This window comes from Leptonychotes weddellii, chromosome 6 (assembly GCF_054177405.1).
Source record: "Leptonychotes weddellii isolate Sample4059 chromosome 6, ASM5417740v2, whole genome shotgun sequence".
NCBI classification, from domain to species: Eukaryota; Metazoa; Chordata; class Mammalia; order Carnivora; family Phocidae; genus Leptonychotes; species Leptonychotes weddellii.
The window spans coordinates 71,211,459-71,237,460 of NC_138374.1; the positions used below are offsets into that span (position 1 = coordinate 71,211,459).

A 26,002-nucleotide genomic window follows, 5' to 3' on the forward strand; every position below is an offset into this window, starting at 1 on the left:
TTTTCATTTCCCCCCATGATCAGTGATGCTGAGCACCTTTTTATATCCCTGTTGACCGTCTCTATATCTTCTTTGGAGAAATGTCTCTTCAAGTCCTTCGCCCATTTTTTTAATTGTGTTATTTGTTCTTTGGGTTGAGTTGTAGGAATACTTTATGTATTCTATGTATTAACCCCATTATGTAATTTGTAAATATTTTCTCCCACTTCATAGGCTGCCTTGCGACTGACGGCTTCCATTTGTCTGTTTTTGCTTTTGTTGCCTGCACTTCTGGTGTCAGATGCAAGAAATCATTGCCAAACCCAGTGTCCTGAAGCTGTCCTCCTGTGTTTTCTTCCAGCACTTTTTAGGGTCAGCTCTTACGCGGAGCCCTTGAATCCATTTTGAGTTCATTTTTGTGCCTGGTGTTAGGGAAGGGTCTGACTGCTCTTTATGCAGATTTTTAGCCAGTCCCCCTCCTCCCACCCCCTTCCCCTCTCCTTCAGAGGAACCTCAGCTCCATTTCCTGAGTCTTCCAGGGGCAGGCAGCTGGGGTTTTGTTTGCTTCTCTGGGCAGTGAGGTTCCAGCTGGCTCTGGGGGGCTCAGCGGTCATCTCTGCTTTCAGTTTCCAGAATGTCACTGATGTCTGTTGTCTGCTCTCATCTACTTTTCTCTTCTCTTTGTCCTTAGGAGTTTTTGTCTTTTTCTCTCTCTTTACCACAATTTTAATTGTAGGGGGATTTCGAGGGAAGCAAAGATAAACAGCCCCATTCCATTGGATCATCAATTACTCCAAATCCAGATTGCTCTTTTAAATGATATTTAATATCATAATAAAAAAATAAATGATATTTAATATCATTTAAAAGAGTGATCTGGATTTTGGGCTTTTAAAAAATGGTATCTCATAAACGCTATTGTCAGGATGTACCTCCAGAAATAACTGTTCAATCTATTCCTTTGCTTCCTTTTCTGTTAAAACATCTAAGGCCAGCTTTGATTGAAGCTACTTCCCCGAACATTAGTTTATAATTCAAAATAAACCGATTTTTGTTCGTAATACGAGGTCTTCAATGTAAGATGATACCTGTTTCCTGAGGTATACTTTTCTCGTGGGTGGAAAATCTTTGATTTATCTTCAGGTCTCTACACTGTATGTTGGTATCATCAGGACATGATGTTCTTTTATGTAAGTGTATTTTACTCTGGAGCTTTAATTCAACACTCTTGAGCCAGTGTAATGGCAAGCCTAATTTTTGTTACTTTTTTTTTTTTTTTCGTTTATGACAGTAGCTTTTTTGGCCACTGTACATATCTTTCTCAACTTACTGTGGGCTTACGTCATGATAAACCCATCGTAAGTTGAAAGTATTGTAAGTTGGAAATGCATTTGCTACACCTAACGTGCTGAGCATCATAGCTCAGCCCAGCCTGCTTTAAATGTGCTCGGAACACTGACATTAGCCTCCAGTTGGGCAAAATCCACTAACACAAAGCCCATTTTATAATAAGATGTTGAATGAATCATGTAATTTATTCAGTACTGTCCTGAAAATGAAAACCAGAAGGGTTGTGTGGGTACAGAATGGCTGTAAGTTACCCTCGTGTTTCGTGGCTGCCTGGGAGCTGGGGCTTGATGCCGCCCAGCATCAGGACTCAGTATTCTACCGTATATCGCTAGACCAGGAATTCAAAGTACCATTTCTACTGAGTGTGTATTGCTTTTGCACCATCGTAAAGTCAAGAAGTCATAACTTGAACCATCACAACCCAGAGACCACCTGTATTTGATTATTTATAGCTGTAGCCCTATTTCTCACAGACAGGATAAAGAGAGGGTAATTGGGGGCGCTGCCTTAGGCCCTGACAAGGTCCTCATGGCTGTTAAGAGTGGTTTCTTTTGTTCTAAGAATTGTTTCCTCACACAGTTAATTCTGTTGGGTAGGCTTCAAGATATCCGCCACCCTGTTTGGTACCTGGCCTTAGGGTTTTTATCCTGGGGCCCAAGAATGGGCTTCAAAGAATTGAAGGACTTTCTGAAATTTGAGTGGTATTAGAATAGCCTTCACTTTCATCAACTAGTAAGTGATGTAGGGCTTATGTGACCCTGAAAAGGGTTGAGGACCCACTTCTAATAGATGGTTCTAGAGAGAAAAAAATAGAATGCTATTGATTAAACACGATTACAATAAGATGCCCTGTTGTGAGCTGCCATTAGATTGCACATTCTTCCGTGTGGAAATACCAACAGCTGTGGATGAGGGACTGCATGAAGAAGGCTCTTTGTTCTTTGTCAGATGCAAAACCTCTCTAGCTTCCTGGTTATGCAGAAGCCCATTTACACATATGTAATCAGCAGGTCTCTACACTGTATGTTGGTATCATCAGGACATGATGTTTTTTTTATGTAAATATATTTTACTCTGGAGCTTTAATTCAACACTCTTGAGCCAGTGTAATGGCAAGCCTAATTTTTGTTAGTTTATGACTAATAGCAGGTTATCTATCGTTCATGAGGGTTATGGTTTTCCCTCAGAGAAGTGACCACCTTTTCACCGACTTGTAAAGAGGTAACACTAGTTACCCTTTGTTTTCATATTGAAGGTGATGCCGATAATTTGTGAAAATCAGTTATTTGTTGACAAAGAATGTAGATAAATTTATAAAAGAGAAATGCCTCTGTGACAGAGAGTTACAGACTTGAGTTTTCAATTAAGAAAAGATGAGGTTTCATGTTATGTATATTTTCGGCAAAAATAAAAAAGTTTTCAAAAACAGAAAGAAAGGAAAGAGGAGGATGGGAGCCAGTTGTGAATTTTGTGTTTTTCAGTCTAACTTGTCCATGTGTTCACTTCCAGTGACGTGGCCTGGGTTGATAAGGTGTCTCTCAGCTTTAGGGTTTTATGGTTCCATTTTCACGGTGGCCAAGTTTAAGTTGCTCCTCTATTCCAGGGACATCACTGAGATCTTTGGGGACTGCACAAAAGCGTCTGGTTGGGAACGTCATGAAGGAAGGGACAAGAGAATAACGTAGAAGGAGCCTGTCGATAAATGCAGTACAGCTGCTGTTGGAGGTAGGTGATGGCCAGAGCTTGGGCTGACCCTGCCCTGGCCCGTTCTGCTGCCCCCCGTCAGCCGGAGCCGCTCTCTGGAACGGACGCTGTGCTTAGGGCCGACCGTCACCCACCTTATGGCCTCAGAAGCCCCTTGACCGAGCTGGGGGCTATTGCCCTTAACTCCTAGGGCAGCTCTGACGCAGCCTCTCCGGAGCCCTTCCTGTTGCCTGCAGGACAAAGGAGACCATAAAGGCGGCTTGCAACTGCAGGCGGATGGCAGTGATAACAAATTTGTAGCCAGAGACCGCCCTGCCTTTGATTCTGGGAGTGGGGCGCCAGTATCAAAGCTCAGTGAGGGCGTGACCTTTGAGTCCCCTGTTCCTTCCTGGCTTTAGTCTTACCCTGACCCATACCCTGTGAGTTGTGAACTTTGACCCCTCCCCTTCCCCCCCCCCCTTACAGTGTGAAGTGCTTGCTTCCTTGCCTTGCTGATAGCCTTTAATTCTTATCTTTTCAGCAATGCTTATTGTCAAGGTCAGGGTCGCCCACTATTTCCTATTCCGTGACCTTCAGTGGTTGTCTTTTGATACGCTGGCTGTTTTCGTATGGAATTGGCCGTGTCATGTATGTGTCACCTTGATCCTTTAGGTTTTTTTTGTTTTCCTTTTATTTATTTTAAAGATTTTTATTTATTTATTTGAGAGAGAGAGCATGAGCACGAGGAGGAGCAGAGGGAGAGGGAGAAGCAGGCTCCCCACTGAGCAGGGAGCCCGATGTGGGGCTCGATCCCAGGACCCTGAGATCATGACCTGAGCTGAAGGCGGGCACTTCACCGCCTCAGCCACCCAGGCGCCCCTTTTGTTTTCCGTTTAATCTACCAATGTAGAACACTAAGATGTACCGCGGGCCAAGTATTTTATGTCTTTGATCACCACATCATCATGGGAACATTAAACTAGTCCCCTTGCCTAGATGAGGATACTGAGGTTCCAAGTGGTTGCATGGCTCACTGCTATTTCCCACAGTGCGCCTGGCGGACACGGCATTCGGCCGTAGGTCTGCCTGTCTCTCATTCTGCGCTGTGGAGATCATGTCCCATGCTGTCAGGATTTGAAAAACACCCCAATGCCTGTGGAATTGTAACTCTCCCACTCTACTTTTTCCACAAGTGTCTGCTGCTTGTTCCCGTTTCATGGAGTCTTGTTTGGTTTATGATCACACTTAAGCATTTAACGAGCGTATTAAAACTTAATATTTTCAACAGTTACGGTTTCATAATTTTACTGCAAACATATTATCGGTCTGAGACACGATGAAAAGTGTCCCTTTTCTAGCGCAGGCTCTCCTGTGTTGGTGGATGAGTTGTGAGTCGATGCCGAGGCCAGTGTAGGTGGAAGAGTGGGCTTGCGTGTTTCTGACCCAGCCCTGTCACCCAGACCCTTGCAGGACAGGGTCAGTGAAGATGACATAGCAGAGACACGCCGCTTTGCCAGAAATCTTCATGTAGTTCACAGAGCTGTTTGGGAGCCCGGATCCTTCGAAGTGTAGACCATGTATTCAAGTGCGTATGCTGTCGGTGTGCATAGCTGGGAAGCTGCCCTGAAGGATGTGAGCTTGAAGTTTGAGGCAGTTTGAGAATAAATGGAATCCACTTTATTTTTCAGTAGTGGGCTACATGGTTTGAAAAATCTGTCTATTTAGGCTTCTAAAATATTTTTATTTCGTTAGCAAACGCTCTATGTACCCGTACGTATTTTAAATCTTCACCCAAAGCTTGGGCGGGAGGTGTGGTCTACCTTCTTTGAAGCATGAATCAGCTGCAGCTGGGACGTCAGGAAGCCAGCACGTGAACCCGGATTGGTTTGATTTCCCGGACTGTGTTTTTGACAATGACCCTGCCTCCCTGATTACACACTTCGGGGACATTTACGTGGCAGACACGTCCAGGAGGCTTTTTATGCTTTGCATTAAAACAAAGGCAGCCTTACAACAGGTGGTTAAATAAGCCTTGTCCTCACAGAGGTGGAGGCTTCTAGATGCGCCTGGCGCTCACACTGGTGAGGCTGCGCCACGTGGTTTACAGTGGACCGAGCCACCTCTGGGCATCTGGGAGGAGTGGCTGCTCCGGCCACCCACCGTCCTCCCCCATGAGCTTCCTGCGCTGCCCGTAGCAACGAGGCTCGACTCACCTGAACAGTGGCACGAGCTTCTTTCTGTTCCTTCCGAAGCAACGGTGCCTGGAGTGTGGCCACACAATCACACAGGTCAGGGTAGCTCCGGCGTTTATATGGGAATCTCAAAATTTACACAATCTGCAGATCTTAAAATGTCAGGTATATAACATCAATGTCACTGTGAGTAAAATTTTTTTTTTTTAAAGATTTATTTATTTGAGAGAGAACGAGCTGGGGGGGCGGGGCAGAGGGAGGAGCAGACTCCCCACTGAGCAGGGAGCCCGATGCGGGACTCGATCCCAGGACCCCGGGATCATGACCTGAGCTGAAGGCAGACGCTTAACCCACTGAGCCACCCAGGCGCCCCTGTTTCTTTTTGTTTTGAAATGTGTCTTTCCCCTGATATTACACAGAAAGTTTGGTAAACATTGATGGGTTCAAACAGCAAAATACACACCACCACGCAGAGGTGGCCACTGATAAGGTTTTGGTGTGGCTACTTCCAGGTTTTATTCCTGTGAATGAGTATACCACTTAAAAAGTACAAAATTAGAATGACAGTGTTCTCGATCCATTTTTACTTATTATAACGTCAGTGTTTTCCCCATGTTTTAAAATTTTCTTTTACAACATGCTAAGAAGTGGCTATAAATGTTCTTTGTGGATAATAGCAAAAGTTACTCCATCCTGATCTTTGATAGTTAGTACCTCCCCAAAGTAGGCCACCGTGGCAGGACAGAACTATTGAAATAAGCACAATTGCCAGTAGTTTTCATCCATCCTGTAAAATGACTAATGATGGTGAAGACTTGGTGATGAGAAAACCCGGGTAACATCAGTCACGTTATGCAGTGAGCGTGATGTGTAAATTCCCCAGGACGAATGCCGTGCTTGAAGGAAGCACGGGACGTTCCTTTTGACCTGGGTGCTTTGAAACCTGCTTTTCCTTTCAGTGAGGCGACCCATGTTTTTGTGCTTTTTTTTGTTTGTTTTTGTTTTTTTTTTGAGAGAGAGAAAGAGAAGGGGAGCACAAGCGGGGAGGAGCAGAGGGAGAGGGACAAGCAGGCTCCACACCCAGTGCAGCGCCCGGTGTGGGGCTTGATCTCACGACCCTGAGATCAAGACCTGAGCTGAGATCAGAAGCCGGACGCTTGACCGACTGTGCCACCCAGGTGCCCCAGAGGCGACCCACCTTTGACAAGTGACTAGTTTCTCCATACTTGAGTGAAACTTCTCAAATTCTGATTTGCAGGTTTTCAGCCTCCTGGTTGCTTAATGTATTTGATGCTTCATGTACTAGTTAAGTGAGCATTTCCCCTCCCATCTTCTTCGTCTCTTCCACGTGGGTTAAACCCTAGGTCAGACTGCTGCAGCGATCCCAGCCACAGGCTGCCTGAGTCTGAAGATTGATATTAGACTGATATTAGAATGTCCCGGGGCGGCATTCCCAGTGCAGCCTAGTGTGGCTTGTGAACCAGAGAGTCCTGTGCTCCTCGGGGTTGGAGTTCCCCAGCTGAGGCGCTTACAGCTAGCAGAAGCGCTCCACCCAGAACAGGCTGACGTGAGGCAGGGGCTGTAATGCATTGTTTCTTATTATTCTTCTCTCCCACACTCTGTTATTAAGTTAAATTATCACCATCACCACCATCATCATCATCACCACCATCACCATCCCCACTAGGCCACTGCTTTCCAGACCTGGTTCCTTATTGCCCTTGGGATTCCAGCGTGCCTGGGGGCTGGGTTAGGGCTGAGGGTGGAGGACAAGGCCCTTGACCTCTGTATTGTCCCATCAACCCACAGCCCCGCTTTTATATGTTTTATGTACTGAACTTCCACAAAGTTTTGTTTAAAGAAAGGACTCTTGCTTCAGGAAGGAAAGACTGAGAGTCATGATGGCATAGAGAACCTAGGGGAGGTTGACAGAAGGAAGATACACGTTCACACGGTATTACTTCAGGTTTCACTTCTGCCTGTATTTCTCACAGGCACACCTTGCTTCTTGGGTTTGGTACTTAACATAATCCCTCCAGTTGGAATTCCCATAGACCCACCTGCTTTGAGGTTCATGGTTTCCATAAATGTGCCTCAGAAGTTGTAAGGTTAGGAGAGACGGACGGCTAGCCTCCCAAGCATTGGTGGTGGGATGTAACTTTAGTGATGGGGTCAGCAAAGGGTGGTTGTTACAACTTGTTAAGGGCCCTAGGAGACTGGTTTTTATATTAGGGTTGATGTGGACAGTGGGAAGATGTTCTTATCGTCAAGAGTGGTGTGGTGCGTGAGATTGATTGAGCCTGACAGTTTGTGAACTCTTCATTACCTGTTTCTATTTCCTTCTGTGCCTTTGCTCACACTGCTCTGTGGAAGACTCATTCCTTTCCTTTTGTGCCTGCTTAACTCCCAAGTCCAGTTTAAATAGCTCAGCTCTCTTTCTCTTTGGCTGCTTTAAAGATTCTGCTTTGTCTTTGGTAGTCGTGGTTTTTTACATCCAAGTGGGGAGCTCTCTTTCCTTGCCTTCCCCTTTTCCTGATTATGACTTTTTGAATTTTCTGAGTCTGAAGATTGATATTAGGAAAATTTTACCATTATTTATTAGAATAATGCCTCCTCCTCATTTCTTTATTATTTTCTTCAACAAGAAACTCCGCGAGACATATGTTGAGTTTCTTGCTTCCTCGATCTGTCTCCCTTTTTTATTTTTTGTCTTTGTCCATGTCTGTACAATTCTGGATGATGTCTTTGCATTTGTCTTTTGGTTCAGCAGTTTCTTTTCAGTTTATTTTTAATCTGCTGTTTACACTGCCCTTGATAAAAAAGGGTTTATACTTTTTAATTTTATTTATTTCGTTTTTTTTTTTTAACCCTACTGCTTTATCTCCAGAGCCTAGACAGAGGTACAACACCTAGTACATAGGTGCTCAATAAATATTTATTTTTAATTTTTTAATTTTTAAAAAAAATTTTATTTATTGATTTGACAGAGAGATTGAGAGCACAAGCAGGTGGAGCAGCAGAGGGAGAGGGAGAAGCAGGCTCCCCGCTGAACAGGGAGCCTGATGTGGGGCTTGATCCCAGGACCCTGGGATCATGACCTGAGCCGAAGGCAGACGCTTCACCCACTGAGCCACCCAGGCGCCCCAATAAATATGCTTTTTTAATTTTTAAATTTTTAACCATTATTTTTGGTCCCTTCTGAAGTCAGCGTGATAATAATTTTTAAATAAAATTTTACTCCTTTTCAGACTTCCTTTATTTATTGAGATACATTAAATCTGTTTATTTTATGTTGCCTTCCAGCATTTGAATTCCAGTATATGACATCTTTTCAGATCTGACTCATTTGCCTGTGTCTGTTGGCAGTCACTCATGGTGATGAAAATTTCCTTACGTATTTATGATTTATTGACTGTGAGCTCATGGGTCTTGGAAGTTTTATCTGTGCAAGCTCTTTAAGGCCTAGATCGAAGTGTTTATACTTGCTTCTGTCAAGTACCTGTAGGCACCATCAATTCAGTTCCCTGCTTGTGGTTTTTTGAATTTGGACCACAAAACCACAGAGTACCAGTTGCCGGTTATGAATTCTCAAGGGAGATTTTCCACACCCCGCCCCCCCCCCCACATATACTCACTTTAAAAAGAAATCACAATCTTGAGGGCACAGTTCTGTGAGGTCCAATGTAATGCAGGGATCTGTTCAACTCACAGCTGAGTGGCTTGGGTTTATGGCCTCTCTGGTCCACATAAGGATCGTAATGGAGGATAAGCGTGACCGGGGTTCTGGTTTTGGGGCTTTCCCACTGCTACTGTCTCTTACTTTATTGTCACCTCACCGGTGCATTTAAAAAGATGTTGTATTTTCTTCTTCTTTCGTTATTTTTATTTGGGCGGGGGTAGTTTAAGGTATCTGTTGTGTCATTCTGCAGAAAGATCTGGTTTTATTGCTTTGTTTTTAGTAGGTGCTTGGTTTTTTTTTTAAGATTTTATTTATTTATTTCAGAATGAGAAAAAGAGAGAGAGAGCATAAGCAGGGGGAGTGGCGGAGGAAGAGGGAGAAGCAGACTCCCCCACCGAGCAGGGAGCCCGATGCGGGGCTTGATCCCAGGACCCGAGATCATGATCTGAGCCGAAGGCAGACGCTTAACCCACTGAGCCAGGTGCCCCTTAGTAGGTGCTTCTAATAGATGAAGTGGGAAAACATTTGGGGCAGAGCTCAAAAAATTACTAAAAACTTAAGTATAAGCCCAGTTGCTCCTTTTATTTTGGGTTCTGCTCTACACCATCAGACTAGGTCAAATGAGGTGGAGAGTAACACCTTGTAATATGCTTTCTGAGTTGGGCAGACCTTGATGTCTTTGAGACATTACTTCTTGAAATGAGATTTATTTTTTTGTTCATCGATTTAATTACCTGTCTAATGATTTACTATATGATATAATTTTACCCTTCCAAGTAAGCTTTGATTCCCGAGTAACTCCCCCTATATGATATCCACCATGGGTCTTCATGGTGATGTCCAGAGAGGCTCTGATGCACGCCGGTCGGTCCTTTTATTCAGTGTTATTTTCTTTGATTCTGAATTAGCGGAATATTATTGGTAAGTGAGAATAGTTGCAAGTAGTAGACTATGCCGGTGATGAGAACAAGAAATCAACCTCAAAAAGAAATTCTGAATGTTATGGTTTCTCTGCACAGCACACAGATCTGCGGGATCAGGTTTAGGATTTGAAAACGCAGTTGGCGCTATACTCTTGGAGTAAACCTAAGCATTGCCACCTGATGGGAGTGTGTAACCTGCATGTGCGCCACTCGGGACCCTGAAGGAATCACACACTCTGTTGTGAACTTTAATCATCTGTTTTTGAGAGTCCTGTCCTGGATTAATGTTGCAGAAAAGGACCTGCCATCTTCGTTACTAGCCTAATGCGTCTGGCTCTCCCTGACCCTCCCTGGCTCCCCTCCTTCTGCATCGCCAAGTGGGTCACAGTGTCCTGGAAATAGCACCATACTGGGCGCGACGTAAGCTGATGAGTAATTGTTTAAGCATGTATTATGGTTCTAGGCAAATGTTAGATGGACTAAAAGTTGATTTAAAGTGGTAGAAAGCTCAAGTTATGGTGATCCGAGTAGGAATAGTAATTGCCCCGTACAGATGTGTACTTTGAAACCTTGAGAAGGAATAGTGTGCTTTAAATATTTGCCATGAAAAGAAGCGGAAACATAACATGGTAAGCGTGACAGTGGTATTGCTAGCTGTAGACGTTTACATAAGACCACATTACGATTAGAAATTTTAACATTAACGTCTGAAGGGCTGAGAGGAGTTAATATTTATTATGGTTTCTTTGAGTAACTGATTTGGAATTTTAATTTTATAAAAGGTGTGTCCCTAACGGATCTTCACATTTAGTCACGAAGAAATGGCTGTTTGTTTTTAAAACATTGTAATGTTTACTTTGCATTGGCATTGGTGGAAATGGTTTCTAAGGAGGAGAATGGTTTGCAACTCAAGTTATAAATATTTTTAGGCTTTTAAATTATTTAATCCAAAGCATTCACTATTTATTATTTTTTGCTCAAAGTTTGATAACATAGACTTTTCCCAGGGTTTTCTTGCTCTTTTCAGTTGTATTTTTCATGCAGTGAACGCATTTCTGAAAATTATAGCAGTGGTATTTTTAATAAATGGAATTAATTTAGGTTGACAAGTTCACTAATTTAAAAAGGACTTCTTAAAACCTCTAGTAAAATGAAGAAAGCCTTTTTGATGTGGATCAGTCTTTTTGCTTTTTATGCAGGGGTTTTTAATCCTGGACCACTCCTTTGATAATTTATTTATATCACACTGAAAAATGTGTTTTGTTTTGACTGTATATATCTATTTCTACCTGTGTTAGTTTGGGAAAGAAACCAAGATAGAAGCAAAGGTTATATAAGTAATAGCTAACTTACAGAATCTTTTTCTTCCAACATGTTTGGTGGAAAATGTTAATTATTAATAGATTCACTTACAAACCCCTACACAGTCAAAAAGCCACTACTAAAAAAAGTATTTGGAGGCCTGATTATTGTCCCGACATTCTCACATTCTGTGGGTTTTCCCTTCTATCAAAAATGAGCGAATCAAAATAAAACCGACTGAGTGATCTTTCTCAGTGATTGGGCCCAGTGATTGGGGATGAGTAGCCAGGGGGGGTCAAGAACGCATAACATGTATCCACTTGCAACCCAGAGTCTGTTTTCAGACTCAGTCCTCTGGTCAACTTTGTTTCCTGCGGAGAATGTGTAAAGTTCCTAGTGTCATCAGGTAGGATAACCCAGAGCGATCTCGCCCCCATGGGTTTATAATAGTTATTTCTTCTGTACTCCTTGCTACGTAATCAGCTATCCTGTGTCATCTCTGACATTGCTGTTCACTTTATTTAACAGCTCAGATCGTCTCTTCTCTGAAGGTCGTAATATCCGTGGAGTGCCTTTTATATCCTCAGGATTCTATCGCTAATGAAAATCCCGGGACCTTGCAGGGACTTTCAAGAGCTTCCTTTATTCACCGAATTTTTGGTGTCGCTTTTACATTCTAGGCCCTCCTTTAGATAACTTCACATAGTGAACCACTTTATTTTTGTTTTTTTGAAGATTTTATTTATTTATTTGAGTGAGAGACAGACAGAGAGAGAGAGAGCACAAGTGGGAGGAGGGACAGAGAAAGAAGCAGACTCCCTGCTGAGCAGGGAGCCCGATGTGGGACTCGATCCCAGGACTTGGGATCATGACCTGAGCCGAAGACAGATGCTTAACGACTGAGCCACCCAGGTGCCCCTGAACCACTTTATTTTATTTATTTATTTATTTTTAAAGATTTATTTATTTATTTATTTGAGAGAGAGAATACATGAGAGGGGGTCAGAGGGAGAAGCAGGCTCCTCGCCAAGCAGGGAGCCCAGTGCGGGACTCGATCCCGGGACTCCGGGATCATGACCTGAGCCGAAGGCAGAACCTTAACCAACTGAGCCACCCAGGCGCCCCAACCCCTGAACCATTTTAAACAAACAAACAAAATAACCCAATCCTACACCTTGGAGCTTACAGCCTAATGGGAGAAAGCGTTTGGATAAACTTAGAGGAACAAGGAATATGCATGGGTGCTAGATGATGATCAGGGTTCTGGCCAAACAATAGCTGAGGAGTGGGCGTGTGTGCACGAGTGGGCATGAGATGTGCCCTGTGGTGCATTGTCAGGAAGGCAGGGAAGGCCTCACTGTGGAGGTAACCTCCCAGTAAGGACATGAAGGCGGAGGGCACGCGCCTGCTCTCTCTGGGGCAAGAAGACAGAGGCCCAGATGTTCTCCTTATTCCAGCAAAGCAGGCCCAAACTTGCATAAGCACAGATCAGTGGTTCAAAGCCGCTTTGTCACAGCCACACCCGTGCTCTCCACCACCTGGGTGACTTCTCAAGAAGCTTCCCAGCTCCTAGCAAAATGTGTTCTATGTCCTGAGCATGAGGAAGGAACCGTGTCTGTTCACAAGCCAAAGTCATGGGAGGGAGGGAGGGAGATTCGTTTTCTCTGCTCAGCTTGCAAAGCCCCAAATTTATATCCTCCTTCCTCAGGTCTCTTAAGAAGGTTAAGAAAGAACTTTTCGGGAACTACCCTTTCTGCTTTTCCTTTTCTCTATTTAAAAATGTTTAAAAATCACTTTGCTTTAAAAATGTTCCCGTTCTCATTTTATTGGGGATGTTTCAGAAGAGTTGTGCCCATGATTGTGCAGAAGCTGACGGTGTAGCTTCCAGGGAGAGGGTACGGCAGTGACAGAGACCAGAGTCCGGGCAGCGTCTCCTCCATCCCCTCCAGGGACCCTGCCTCCTTCGCTCTTGTGTCCATGGAGCCAGGAAAAGGCAGTTCGCTGGGATCATTGGGTGCGGTGTCCTGTTTCAGTCTGAATAAAGAAACTTTAAATTGGTGGCAGATTAAAGGAAGGCCCCCCATGGGCTTGATGAGGAGATACGGGTCCTGAGCCCCGGAGGACGGCGAGGGACCGTCACTGCTGTTGTCCTGCACCGTCCAGCCGGATTTGGGGGTTCTCGTCGTGGTCTGAGCCCGTCCATGCTACTCTTCCTTCTTGCTCATAAAATAAAGAAAAAAACTGCTTTCTTCTTTTTGGATAAAATATTTGCCAGCCAATGTGCTGTTTATCGTTTTGTGACTTTGATTTTAAATACTATTAAGTAACCGTGACACTCATTCTTAGACTCCTGACCAGAGTGATTGGCTGTGGGGTTTTCTAGGCAGATGCACGGAATTTCAGTGCCAATGAGGACCTGGTTCAGTGTGACGATTAATCTTACAGTGTTGCCCCCCCCTTGGGACGAGTTTGTGAGAATGACTGAGAAGTCAGTGTGTAGGCTGAGGGTTCGCAAAGTAGACCACGCAGACTCATCGTTTTCCTTCGCACTGGCCGGTCATTCCTTTTTGTTGAAGATGTATGTGCACGACGAGTATAAGACCGTCCTGCAGTGATTCAGTGACACTCATCTTGGCCCAAAGATGTTTGTGTATTTCGAGTGACATTTAAGGGCTACTATTTGAAGTCTGTAAAGGTCGGGTGACCATGTAGATCCCTGGCCTTCATTCCAGCACTATCCGCCACAGCTCTTGTCTCCTTTTGTCTTGGTGCTACTTCGCCCACATTTATGGTTTCTGCTTCTCCAACGTGCTGGTTTGCATGCGGCTCTCCTGGCCTCTCTACCTTGTTACCTTGGCCCTGGCTTTCAGATGCTGCCTGGACCGGCGTCTCGGTTCATCCACTCAAACAACAGGCCTTGCACTTCTGCTCCATAGACCCCGTTCTAGGTACGGGGGCTAGAGCGTGAAGCCAGACGAGGTCCCTGCTCTCATTTTATTGGGAGGGGGAGAAGAGACACACGTGCCAGGTATTGGGGAGTTTTAGGAGGAAAAATAAAGCAGGGCAAGGGCATGGAGTGATGGTGAAAACGCCATCTTCGATGTGGAGGGGACACAGGGGAATGCACGGAACCAGTTAGGAGGCTCTTGCCATTGTCGAGGCCAGCTGTGTACCCTTGGCTTGGGTCGGGGGAGTAGTGAGGGGTGAGTAGGAAGTGGTCCGATTCTGGATACACTCCTAAAGCAGGGCAGTAGAATTTGGGTATGGTCAGGCGTGGATTTGGGAGAAAGAGGCACACAGGGTTTCTCCAAAGAGTTTGACCTGAGCTGCTGGTAAGTTGAGTTATCATTTACTGCATTTACTACATGCAGGAAGAAAATGCCGGGGCTGTGAGGAGTCAGGTCTTTCATGAGTTCAAGTACATACCTGTTGGATATCTAAGTGGGGATATTGAGGAGGCAGTAGGCTGTCTGAACCTAGAGGTTAAGAGAGCCCCGCCTGGGGTCACCTTTTTACTGGGAGTTGTCCTAGAAGGGATGGTCCTTAAACCCAGGGGATTGGATGAGGTCCCTTGAAATGTTCTCCAAGTAAGGACCCCTGGGGCTCCTTGGGCTTGTAGAGGGATCTGCAGAGTCACAGCTTTTTATAGCAATACTAAGACGTTCAGTACAGTAGCGCTTTTCAGAGGCGACGTGGGACATCACAGCAGAGCGAACGTAGACACAGACACGGCAGTCTGCTCGTCTGTGAAGCTGGATATTAAAGAGATTTTCAAGTAAAACTCTGCCGCTTTTCTTACTAAAGACATGTATTTTTGTTTTGGGAAATACATTTTTCATTAAAATATGTTACTTTTGTTGACACGTAATGGGCTTATCGTTGCTTTTAGATGAATTCATAAATATTTAAAAATTTTCTATCACAACTATCCCTGGATATAACCCTTAGAAACAAGCAATTTTGAGCTCCTTAATAATTTTTTTAAAAGTGTAAAGGGGTCATGAGAGCAAAATATTTGAGGACCGCTGACCTAGAGAGGGAAGGACAACAGGGAAGACATCTGAGAATTGCATGACCCTTTGGGCCCTTACAGAGCTAAGGAAGAGCCCACGAAGGACAGCGAGATGGAACTGTCAGAGGGAAGGACTGTGAAAGTACACTGGGGGCCAAGGAAAGCGAGTGTTTCCAACAGAAGCAAGAGGTCACCTGTGTCGTGTGCGGCTAATAGGTCAGATTAAATGAGAACGGAGAACTGACCCTTGGCTTTAGCAATGGTGGAGGTCACTGATTTTGAAATGGATAATTTCAGTAGACGGGACAAGAGTAGGCTCAGGAGAAGGGAAGGGATTTGTATCTCAGATTCCTGAGAGTGGGAACTGACCTAGCCTATGTCTTCATTTTGAGACTGGCCTTCAGATTTATCTTGCGTGGGAACCCACCCCAGGCAGACCAGCTGTGAGGCTGAGCACGAAGTACCAGAGAGAGTTGCTTGATCCCTTTGGCTGTGGGTGGGGTAATTGTACCAGTTTGCACTCCCACCAGCAGTGTAAGAGGGTTCCCCTTTCTCCACATTCTTGGAGTTTACATAAAAGCTTAAAAAACAGAAGGTACATGGGTTATTTTTCCTCAAGCTAAGAAACATGGTTATATGAGATTAGTTACTAAATAAGTTTTTCTTTCTTAAAATTACTGTGTCCTTCATAAGGAATAACAGAATTTTTTATATTTACTTCTTGTGTATTATTGATCAATATTAAATGTTATTATTTTTTTATTTTTTAAAGATTATATTTATTTCAGACAGAGAGTGAGCACGAGTAACGGGTGGGGGCAGAGAGAGAAGCAGGCTCCCAGCTGAGCAGGGAGCCCGATGTGGGACTCGATCCCAGGACCCTGGGATCATGACCTGAGCCGAAGGCGGGCGGTTCACTGACTGGGCCACCCAGGCGCCCCTAAATGTTATGTTTTTAGAGGGAAAAGGAGGTATATTTTCCTCGAGTGAGGTCTTAACCAATTTATACTCAAGAACGCTTATTTACACTTAAAGGTAATTGTTTATGTATATGTCACATCCATCAGACTGAGAACTTTTCATCAGTACAGTGTGAGTTTTTCAGTTTTGTTTCCTTAGGGGCTATCATCCTACCTGGAATACAGTAGGAATTTAATAAATATTTTAGAAGGAGTAAGATACTAGAACATTTAGATTTATGGTTTATAGTTTATTTTTTGAGTAATTTGTCCATGGTGTTAAAAGTAACCTTTAAGTTGGTAAGTAAAATTAGATAAAACCGAGGACAGATTGCTTTTAATTCTAGGTTGGAACACATGTTCAGAGACTATTTTGATAGAGACTATCAGAAAAAATGTTCAGATAACAATACTTTTTCCTTTGCTTTGATTGGATGTATATTTCAAGAATGGCATGACTAAAGTAAATACGCACACTTTCTGTTTGTGAGACTTTAGAAGTCCTCCGAGGTAATGAGAGAAATAGGCTTGACCTGTGAGAGACCGTATCTTCTTCAGGACTAACTCAAAGAAAATTTTTTGTGAACTGTTTTTAAATTTGGGTATAATTGATATGCTATACGATGTATAAATTTTAAGTGAACACTTCAGTGAACCAACATCTCTCTCAAGATAGAGAACATATCCATCACCCAGAAAGTTCTCTTGTGCCATGTCCAGTCATTTGTCCCACCTCAGAAATAAATGGTACTGTGATTTCTATCAACAGAGCTTAGTTTTGCCTCTTCCAGAACTTCATATACATGGAGTTATACAGAGTGTGCTCATGTATCTGGCTTCTTTTGCTTCACTTAACGGTGTTTTTGAGACTCATACTTGTTGTTACAAGTATCAGTGGGTTGTTTCTTAACGTTGATTTGTAGTATTCTGTGGTGTGAATTTATCTACTCATCTGTTTGGGGGGGTTACAATTTTTGTCTATTATGAATATAACTACCATGAACATTAATGCACAAGTCTCTTTGTGGACTTATGTTTTCATTTCTTTTGTATATACTTAGAAGTAGATCCCTGGATAAGTATATATTTAATTTTATAAAAAATTGTCAAACATATTTCTAAAGGGGTTCTATATTTAAACATGCCCATCAGGGATGTTTTCAGTCCTCCAATATGCTCCAAGCTTTTGCCAGCACTTGCTGCTGTCAGTCTTTTCAATATCAGCACTCTAGTGGGTATCATACGGTACTTTGTGCTTTCCTGTGATTTCTTTGACGATAATGATGTTGAAATTTTGTCACGTACTTATTGGCCATTCCTGTGTCTTCTTTTATGAAGTAATCTGGTCAGGTCTTTCGCTTTTTTAAAAACTGGGTTGTGTGACTTTTTTATCTTAACTTTTTATGCTTTTTAGTTCTTGAATTATAGCTGTTCTTTATGTATTTTAGGTATAAGTCCTTTGTCAGGTATGTGTATTGTGAATATTTTCCAGTTGGTGGTTGTCCTTTTATTTTCTTAACTGTGTCTTTCAAAAAGCAGAAGTTTTAATTTCAATGAAGTCCATTTTATCAGGGTTTCTTTCTTTCTTTCTTTTTTTTTTTTAAAGATTTATTTATTTATTTGAGAGAGAGAGAATGAGAGAGAGTACACGAGAGGGGGGAGGGTCAGAGGGAGAAGCAGGCTCCCCGCCTAGCAGGGAGCCCGACGCGGTACTCTATCCCGCGACTCTGGGATCATGACCTGAGCCGAAGGCAGTTGCTTAACCAACTGAGCCACCCAGGCGCCCCAGGGTTTCTTTCTTTTATCCAGAGTGTTTTGCCTAGTCCATCGTCACAAAGATATTCTCCTATGTTTTTCTGCTTTATGGTTTTAGGTTTTTATGGTTAGTTCTATGTGAGGTGTAGAGGTGAGGATTCATTCTTCTTTCTATGTGGATATCAATTTGTTCCTGCCCAGTTTGTTGCAAAGACTATCCTTATACCCACTGAATTATTTTGGTAACTTGGTCAAAAAAATCAGTTGACCATAGATGTGTTCATCTGTTTTTGGCCTCTTATGCTTCACTGTTTATTCATCTGTCCTTACGCCTATACTGTATTTTGTTGAAGAGTTTGGCACATAATGTTTTTTGAGTGATATTATAGTTTTCTTTTATTGTCTTTGTTTGGTTGTTACATTGAGGTCATGTTGGTATATGCTTTAACATGTGTTTACTTACCTTTGTCTTTATATTTAAAATGCATCTGTTGTAGGTAGTACATAGTTGGGGATTGCTTTTTTGTATATTCTGACAATCTCTGCCTTTTAATTGGAATGTTTAGTCTATGTACCATAATTACTGATGTGGTTAGTTTTTGACCTATCATTTTTGTGTTTCTTTTCTTTTCTTTTCTTTTTTTTTTTTAAAGATTTTATTATTTGACAGAGAGACACAACGAGAGAGGGAACACAAGCAGGGGGAGTGGGAGAGGGAGAAGCAGGCTCCCTGTGGAGCAGGGAGCCCGACATGGGGCTCGATCCCAGGACCCTGGGATCACGACCCGAGCCGGAGAGAGACACTTAATGACTGAGCCACCCAGGCGCCCCATTTTTGTTGTATCTTATTCGTCTCATCCTATAAACATTTTTTTTTAATCCTGTATCCCCTTTTCAAATTTCTCTTTGTTTAATTAGATATGTTTAATTTGCCTCTTAGGTTTTCAGCTATACCTCTTTGCCTTGTTGTTCTTATAGTTTCTGTACAGATTACAGTATTCATCTATAAGTCTTTTTTGAATTAAGATTTTATCACTTTGTGTAAGAAATGTATGAAACCTATAATATGGCTTCATTTTTCCCTTCTTGTTCATTGTACTGTCCTCATATATTTTATATCCATATATGTTATAAACTAATACAGTTTTATTCTCTTAAGACAGTGTATATGAAGTGTATATAAACAGTATGTGTATATACACACAGTTAATACAGTATCTGTAACAAGTAGGTCTTAAGGAAATTAAGAGAAGGGCTCTTTCATGTTTACTTACGCATTTACTTCTTCCAAGGCTCTTCATTCTTTTCTGTAGATTCAGGTTTACATCTGGTACCACTTCTATTCTTCCCGGAGAGCTTCTTCCTTTGGCCTTTCTTGCAGTATTGGGGTTATTTTGCAACAGATTCTCTCGGTTTTCATTTATATGAAGATTCTTTATTTTTCCTTTATTTTTGAAGGGGTTTTGTTGTGCATAGAATTCTAGGTTGACATTTTTTTTTTTCCTTTCAGTTCTTCTTTACAGATGTCGTTTGCTGTCTTTCTGATGAGCTTTTGGCTGTATTCTCATTATTGTTCTCTGTCTTTTCTTCTCTGGTCACGTCTACACATTTTTTTTGTTGTATCTTTGGTTTTCAATATTAGGTGACATTTTCTTGTGGCTAACTGAAAATCCTGCTCTGGTAGATTGCTGTTTTTGCTCAGTTTTGAATGTTTCTGCCCCATTCTCACTATTCTTCCCTAACTTGTAAATTAAATCACTTGATACTCCTGTCTGGTCTTGGAGGCTCTTTTCAAACCATTGGTTTTGTTGTTGTTGTTGTCTTATTTTTATTTTTTTTCCTGTGCTTCAGCGTGGATTCTTTGTATTGACATGTCTTAAAAGTTCACCTGGCCTTTTTCATTATTGTGTCCACTTGATAATCTCCATTATTGTGTCCACTTGATAATCTCCATTATTGTGTCCACTTGATAATCTCCGTCCAATGCTGTTCATTTCAGATATTGTAGTTTCAGTTCTGTAATTTCCATTTGGTTCTTTTTTTTTTCTTAAATCTCTTCTGAAATGTCCTATTTCTTTACCCATTCTGTCATTCTGTAAATTCTTCAATATATTTAGCATTGTTATTTTAAAATCCTTGTCTTCGGATTCCATTTTCTGGGTCACGTGTAGGTCCGTTTCTGTGGACTGCTTTGACTAAGGAGTTACATCTCTCATTTATCTCACATACATATTAATTTTTGATCGTATGCCGGACATCACAGATGCTACTAAAGATTCTGTTACGTCCCCCTGAGGAAGGTTGAGTTTTGTTCAAACAGGCAGTTAAATTAATGGCAAATCAGCTTGCACAGTACAGAGGCTCATCCTTAGGCTTTGCTATTTCTGTTTTGCCTGTACTTCCCAGGAAATGTCTGCTCGCCCAGGGAAGTGGTCTTTGTGCCTTAGCTGAGGTGCTTCTGTGGTTTCAAAGGTAAGTCTGAGGCCTTTGTCAGGCTCCCTGGATGTGGGCAGCTGTTGAAACTGGTCAGCTTCCTAAAAAATGTTCCAACTGTTGTTGTTTTCCTCAGGATCCTCGAGGACTTGAAGTTCTCAGTTTAGCCAACAAATGTAGTATTGATTTGCAAATTTGGGACTTCACCCTTGATGGCTTTCTCATTTGGGAGACTTTCTTCCTCAATTTTCAGCCACCCTGGCAGGCCCATATTCTGACCCACAAGGCTGCGGTTTGCTATTTTGAGCTCCATCTGCTGTGGCAAGGGCTGGTTTCGCTCTTGTGTGATAAGCCCTACACATGTAAATTATCATCGAGTGGGGTTTCCTTCCTTTCTGGGCTTGTAGATAGTTTACTTTCCACATGGTTGTTTTCCGCTGCCTTCACAGTTGATTTTTATATTCATCCACCATTTATAGTTGTTACTGGGCAGAGGTCAACTCTGTCATCGGAAAACCAATCTTTGAAGGAATTTGTTGTGTGTGGTTTATTTCAGTCATTTATGAAGAGGTGTCAAACCTCTTTCATTGGGACCTTGAAAATGTCCTCAAGTCATGTATAACGGATGACACTGTTGGTGCAGGCCAGTAGAGCATTATTTAAGCATAAGACTGTGTTTATGAGATACTTAGTATTTATGAAAAAAAATATAAGATATTAAAACATGATTTAAGATGGGAAATTTGGTCATCTGCCTGATTTGTGCATAGGCTGATGTTAGATAACCACGAGAATTGAAATTAAACCTACTTAGTGCATGTACCTAGAGACCCCAGTGTAAACATTGGAATTAAACTTCAGGTAACTACGAGGACGTTCCTCATGTCTGCCCTCACAATTTCTGACCTATATAAATTGCCTTTAAGAGAGGAGACTTTACTTTTGAAGTTTCTCACCACCCTGAATTTGTTTTGGTCACTGAAATTGGGTGGTAGGTAAGTTTTGTGCAGTTTGCAGAGTCCCAAGACTAGAGAGAAATTAGGCCAACTTAAAACATAGCATGTTCCAGGAAAAGTAACAATGTAGTTAGAAACTGAAATTAACACCACCAGCATTGGTACTATTTTGCTTTTGTGTGCCCATGTTCACCAAGGTAAGATGTATCATCATTATGATATTGGTGGGAGTGGGTGAACATTTAAGCAGGCCAGAAACTTTTTTTTTTACTCTTTCAGCAACAGTATGTTAAATAGTAACAGCATTGCCCTGTTTCACATTTTCTCTTTCTATAATGTTTCTTTGAAAAAGCTTTGAGGAATTGTTTAATTAGCAGATTTTTTTGTTTGAAACAACTTTTAAAAAAACGCTTTTCCAAAATATATTATTGCCATATAAAAAAGAAAATCCTGTTGGCCCTTGAACAATGTGCGATTTAGGGACACTGACCCTCCCCCCTACAGAGGTTAAAAATCCACATGTAACTTTTGTTTCTCCAAAACGTAACTGCTGTTGACCAGAAGCCTTCCTTATAAACAGTAGACTAACACATATTTTGTATGTTGTATGTATCACATAATGTGTTCTTACAATAAAGTGAGCTAGAGAAAGGAAAATGTTATTGAGAATATCATAAGAGAAAATACATTTATTGTACTGGGCTGCATTTACTGAAAAACCCACGTGTAAGTGGACCTGTGTAGTTCAAAGGGTCAACTGTTGTTCAAGGGTCAACTATACCAATAGATAAAAAGGAAGAAAATGAAATTAACCCAAATCCCTCTGCCAGGTATAACCACATTGGAGGGCATACATCATTTTAGCTTATTTTTCTGTTTTAATTTACAAAAATGGATCATAGTATATATATTTTAGGATCTTTTTTTCTCAGTTCTATATGTGTGTCAGTGTTTGTGCTTTTATGTATACTGTGTGCGTATATATTTAAACAAAAAAGAAATTGTTCAGATACTTGTTTAAAATCCATCCAGCTAGATAGCTTTGAATTTGCTAGGGCCTAGGTTAAGGAACTTTTTTTTTTTTTTTTTTTGAGAGAGAGAGCACGCATGTGCAAGCGGGGTGGGGGGCAGAGGGAGAATCCGAAGCAGACTCCCTGCCAAGCGTGGAGCCCGCGATGCAGGGCTCCATCTCATGACCCTGAGATCATGACCTGAGCGTAAGTCAAGAGTCAGACGCTTAACTGACTGAGCCACCCAGGTGCTCCTAGGGAACATTTTGTCATTAACTGAAACCACATTGGTTTTTGTAACTGATAAGCATGAGAGAAAACTGCTTTGTAGCTTCTACGTTGACGCACCTAAGAATGGGTTTCCTACCCTTACTCTGCTTACTGGCACGTGGACACCGTCTTCTTTCTGGCTTTATCACATTGCCCCTGGTATAGGCTGGAAAAGCTCAGAGCTGCTCTGCAAAATCATGCTTTGCTGATTTGGTGACAACCAGGTGTATCTCAGTGCAGAGTGTTGTCTTGAAACACCGGAGCCTTCTGTTTAGTCAGGATCTCATTGCCAGCCTTGTACGTAGGTGTTGAACAAGGCATATTCCTGGAGTTTAGAAGGGAAGCAGACCTTGAGCTCGGGAGGAATTATCAGTGTGCTTTGGGTAGTGAAGAAGCTCAGGGTCATCAGCGTGCATGGCAAGTGTCTTGACCTCACGTGGGGTGTCTGAGAAGAATTCTTGGAGGAAAAGATGTTTAGGTTGCCACCTTCCCGAGGAGCAAGAGCTAGGTGGGAAAATGGCTTAGGAAAAGCCAGGGGTGGTTTTCCAGGTAGAGGAGCCGTCCAAGACAGAAGCCAGGATTGGTTTATTTGCCTCTCTTTCTGACAGTTTCCTTTTGTAGTCTCTTTTAGAACATTGGGGCGATTTTTCCTATAATTGTCCGTATAAAACACGTCATCCGTGCGGTAAGACCGGGCCGAACAGTTGTAGGAGTCACGATCCACATGCTGTTTCACAGACTGGTTCTTTGAATGTTAATGACTTGGGATAAACGAGCAGTGAACAACGTATCCCTTCAGTGTCTTCATCCAGAGGCGAGGCTGAGCCCCCCCAGACTAGGAGCTTGTGGGGACGGCCCTTGAGGTGCTTGCTGCCAGCTGGACGGCTGTGTGGCCCCCGGAGTTTTTAGGTTGGCTGTAGCATCTTTCTCTTTGCTTCTTTAGTATATCATGGGTTTCCTACGGAGGCCGGGGGACTGTCTGGGCCGGGGGCTAGCCGACTAGCAGGAGGGCCAAGTCTGGCCGGAGACCTGTTTTTATAGATACGGCTCTGTCATCTGTACATCCCCGGTGGTGCTTTCGTACCGTGATGACAGAGCTGAATAGTTGCAAAAGATCCCATGTGCCCTGTAAAACCCGACAGGCCGACTCCAGAAAATGTCTGCTGCCTGGTCTAGGCATGATCCGCGACCAGACGCCCCACATCACTTCTTTATTTTGGTTGGTACACATTGCTTCCCGTACTCTCCACAGCCAGTCCGATGCTGGTCCTTTTCATTGTCCGATTTTTTTCTTTCTTCTCTCTCTTCTGACCAGTTACCCCCGGCTGAGTAAAAAATGGGGCTGACATCACATCGACTCATATTGCACCATTACCGTCAGCCTTTGTTTTCGGGTCTTCTCCACTGAAAATTTTAAAAAATTATTATTATTTATTTATTTATTTATTTTTAAAGATTTTATTTATTTTTTTGACAGAGAGAGACACAGTCAGAGAGGGAACACAAGCAGGGGGAGTGGGAGAGGGAGAAGCAGGCTTCCCGCAGAGCAAGGAGCCCGATGCGGGACTCGATCCCAGGACCCCGGGATCATGACCTGAGCCGAAGGCAGACGCTTAACCGACTGAGCCACTCAGGCGCCCCAAAAATTATTATTATTTATTTGAGAGAGAGAGAGTGAGCGGGGGTAGGAGCAGAGGGAGAGTATCAAGCAGACTCACGCTGAGCATGGAGCTTGATGCGGGGCTCGATCCCACGACCCTGAGCTCACGACCTGAACTGAAATCAAGAGTCGGACGCTCAACTGACTGAGCCACCCAGGCTCCCCTCCACTTCAGTTTTGATCACTGCTCATTCTCAGAAGCTTTTCCCATCACTTCTTGTTTCATAGAGGCCCAGAGGAGAAAAAGCACAAATTTTGGCTCCAAGAAAATGGTTTATTTGTTTATTTTAAGTAGTCTACACCCAGCGTGGTGCTTGAACTCATGACCCTGAGATCAAGAGTTGGAGGCTCAATCCCCCCCCATGGAACCAGCCAGGTGCCCCTCCAAGAAGACTATTTAAAGTTGAGTCCTGCCATTAGAAAATAGGTTAATTTAGGCATGTCACTGTACTTCTCTGAACCTCAGGTTCTTTTTCTGACAATGGGGATCATTTTCTAGCTGTCTCACCTACTGTTGCAAGGATGAGGCATATATGTGCTGTCGTATCTGTGATTTGTTCTTCTCTGCAAAGCCGGCCGTGTGGGATGACTGGCTTCCTTCACTTCAGTGCATCTGTGAAGAAGTTAATTTTGTTTTTAAATTTATTGTGGAATCAATGTGGTTTGTTTTTATTTTGAAATTTTTGCTCAGATAACACTAAGGAAACTATTCTTACTAAATACAATTTGAATAGGAATACATGAATCTCAAATGATCTGCATTAAAGTATCTGCATAGCAAAAACAAAAATCACTATTACTGAATGAAAGCCCTTTTCGTGTATTTTTAAAACAAGAAGCACTGAATTTTGGGAGTCCACGAAAATTGAAATGGTAAGTCAGGAAATCAGAGACCTTTTTCTTCCTGGCTGACCGAGTCATGGGTCGCGTTTTTGTCCCCGTACGTTCTGTGGTCGAAGCCTCACGCAGTCGGTCCCTGCACAGGCTCCGCCAGCCTGAAGATATCCACACCACTGATGCGCCTGGGCTGTTGTGTGAAAGCCATGTGGCCACGGTGCCACGGAATGTTCCACCACGTACGCTCGGGCGCTACGGTAGCAAAGGTTCCTTGTGCCTGTTTTATGTATTAGGAAAGGAGTTCGTGTTTTTAGATCCAACGCAGAGAAGAAAGTAGAGGAATGACCTTGTCTTTTAGATGCCTCTTGATGGTGAGCGAGAAGAGCATTCTTGAATGACTCACTGTGCTGAGCTGTGTCGTGTGTGTTCTTGCGTCCCTTTGGGTCTGGGTTTCCTTTTCTGTAAAAGAAATATTTACCTGTTCCACAAAGATCTTGCCACCCGTTTGGGCTCTAAAACTTAACTTGTGTCAGGCCTCGGGAGGATGGAGAGTGGGCTGACGCCCTTGTTTCTCGCTGTCCTGGGACCAGTGGGCAGACCCGTGGGGGTTAGCCCTCCAGAGGTTTATTAGAAGAGTGGGGCCCAGCGGGTTTTTTGGACTTTCTCCTGCTCCTCATGGGGCAGGGAGCAGCCTGGACTGCCCCCATCTGCGGGCAGGCTGGCCCTGGAAAGAGAGGGCGTCAGGAGAGTCTGGGCCAAACCCACCACTCCCCTCGTGCAGGGAAGGCTCCAGACGGAAAGCTGAGGCCACAGGGTGTGGGGGCCCCCCGCCAGCCCTCTGTAGAGCGGGGTGGGTGTGTGAGTAACCTGTGTTCTCAGCAGGTCCGCCTTCGATTTCTCCTCCGCCACACGAGGATGTCCGCTTCCGTGAGTCCGGGCCCATGAAGCGTTGAGGGAAGAGCCCCGTGTGTGCTGAACAGCGTGTCTGCAGTGTTAGTTTGA

The 26,002-nt window shown here is 43.2% G+C and overlaps 1 protein-coding gene across 9 annotated transcripts in view; it reads left to right on the plus strand.

The window, feature by feature from the left end:
* SGMS1 (sphingomyelin synthase 1) overlaps positions 1-26,002 on the plus strand; it is a 235,432-nt gene that overhangs the window by 95,400 nt on the left and 114,030 nt on the right. For all 9 annotated transcript variants that reach the window (XM_081824387.1, XM_081824385.1, XM_081824393.1 and 6 more), the window contains one exon: positions 2,933-3,054. The gene's annotated coding sequence lies outside the window, so the exon portion shown is untranslated. The remainder of the gene's footprint in view (positions 1-2,932; positions 3,055-26,002) is intronic.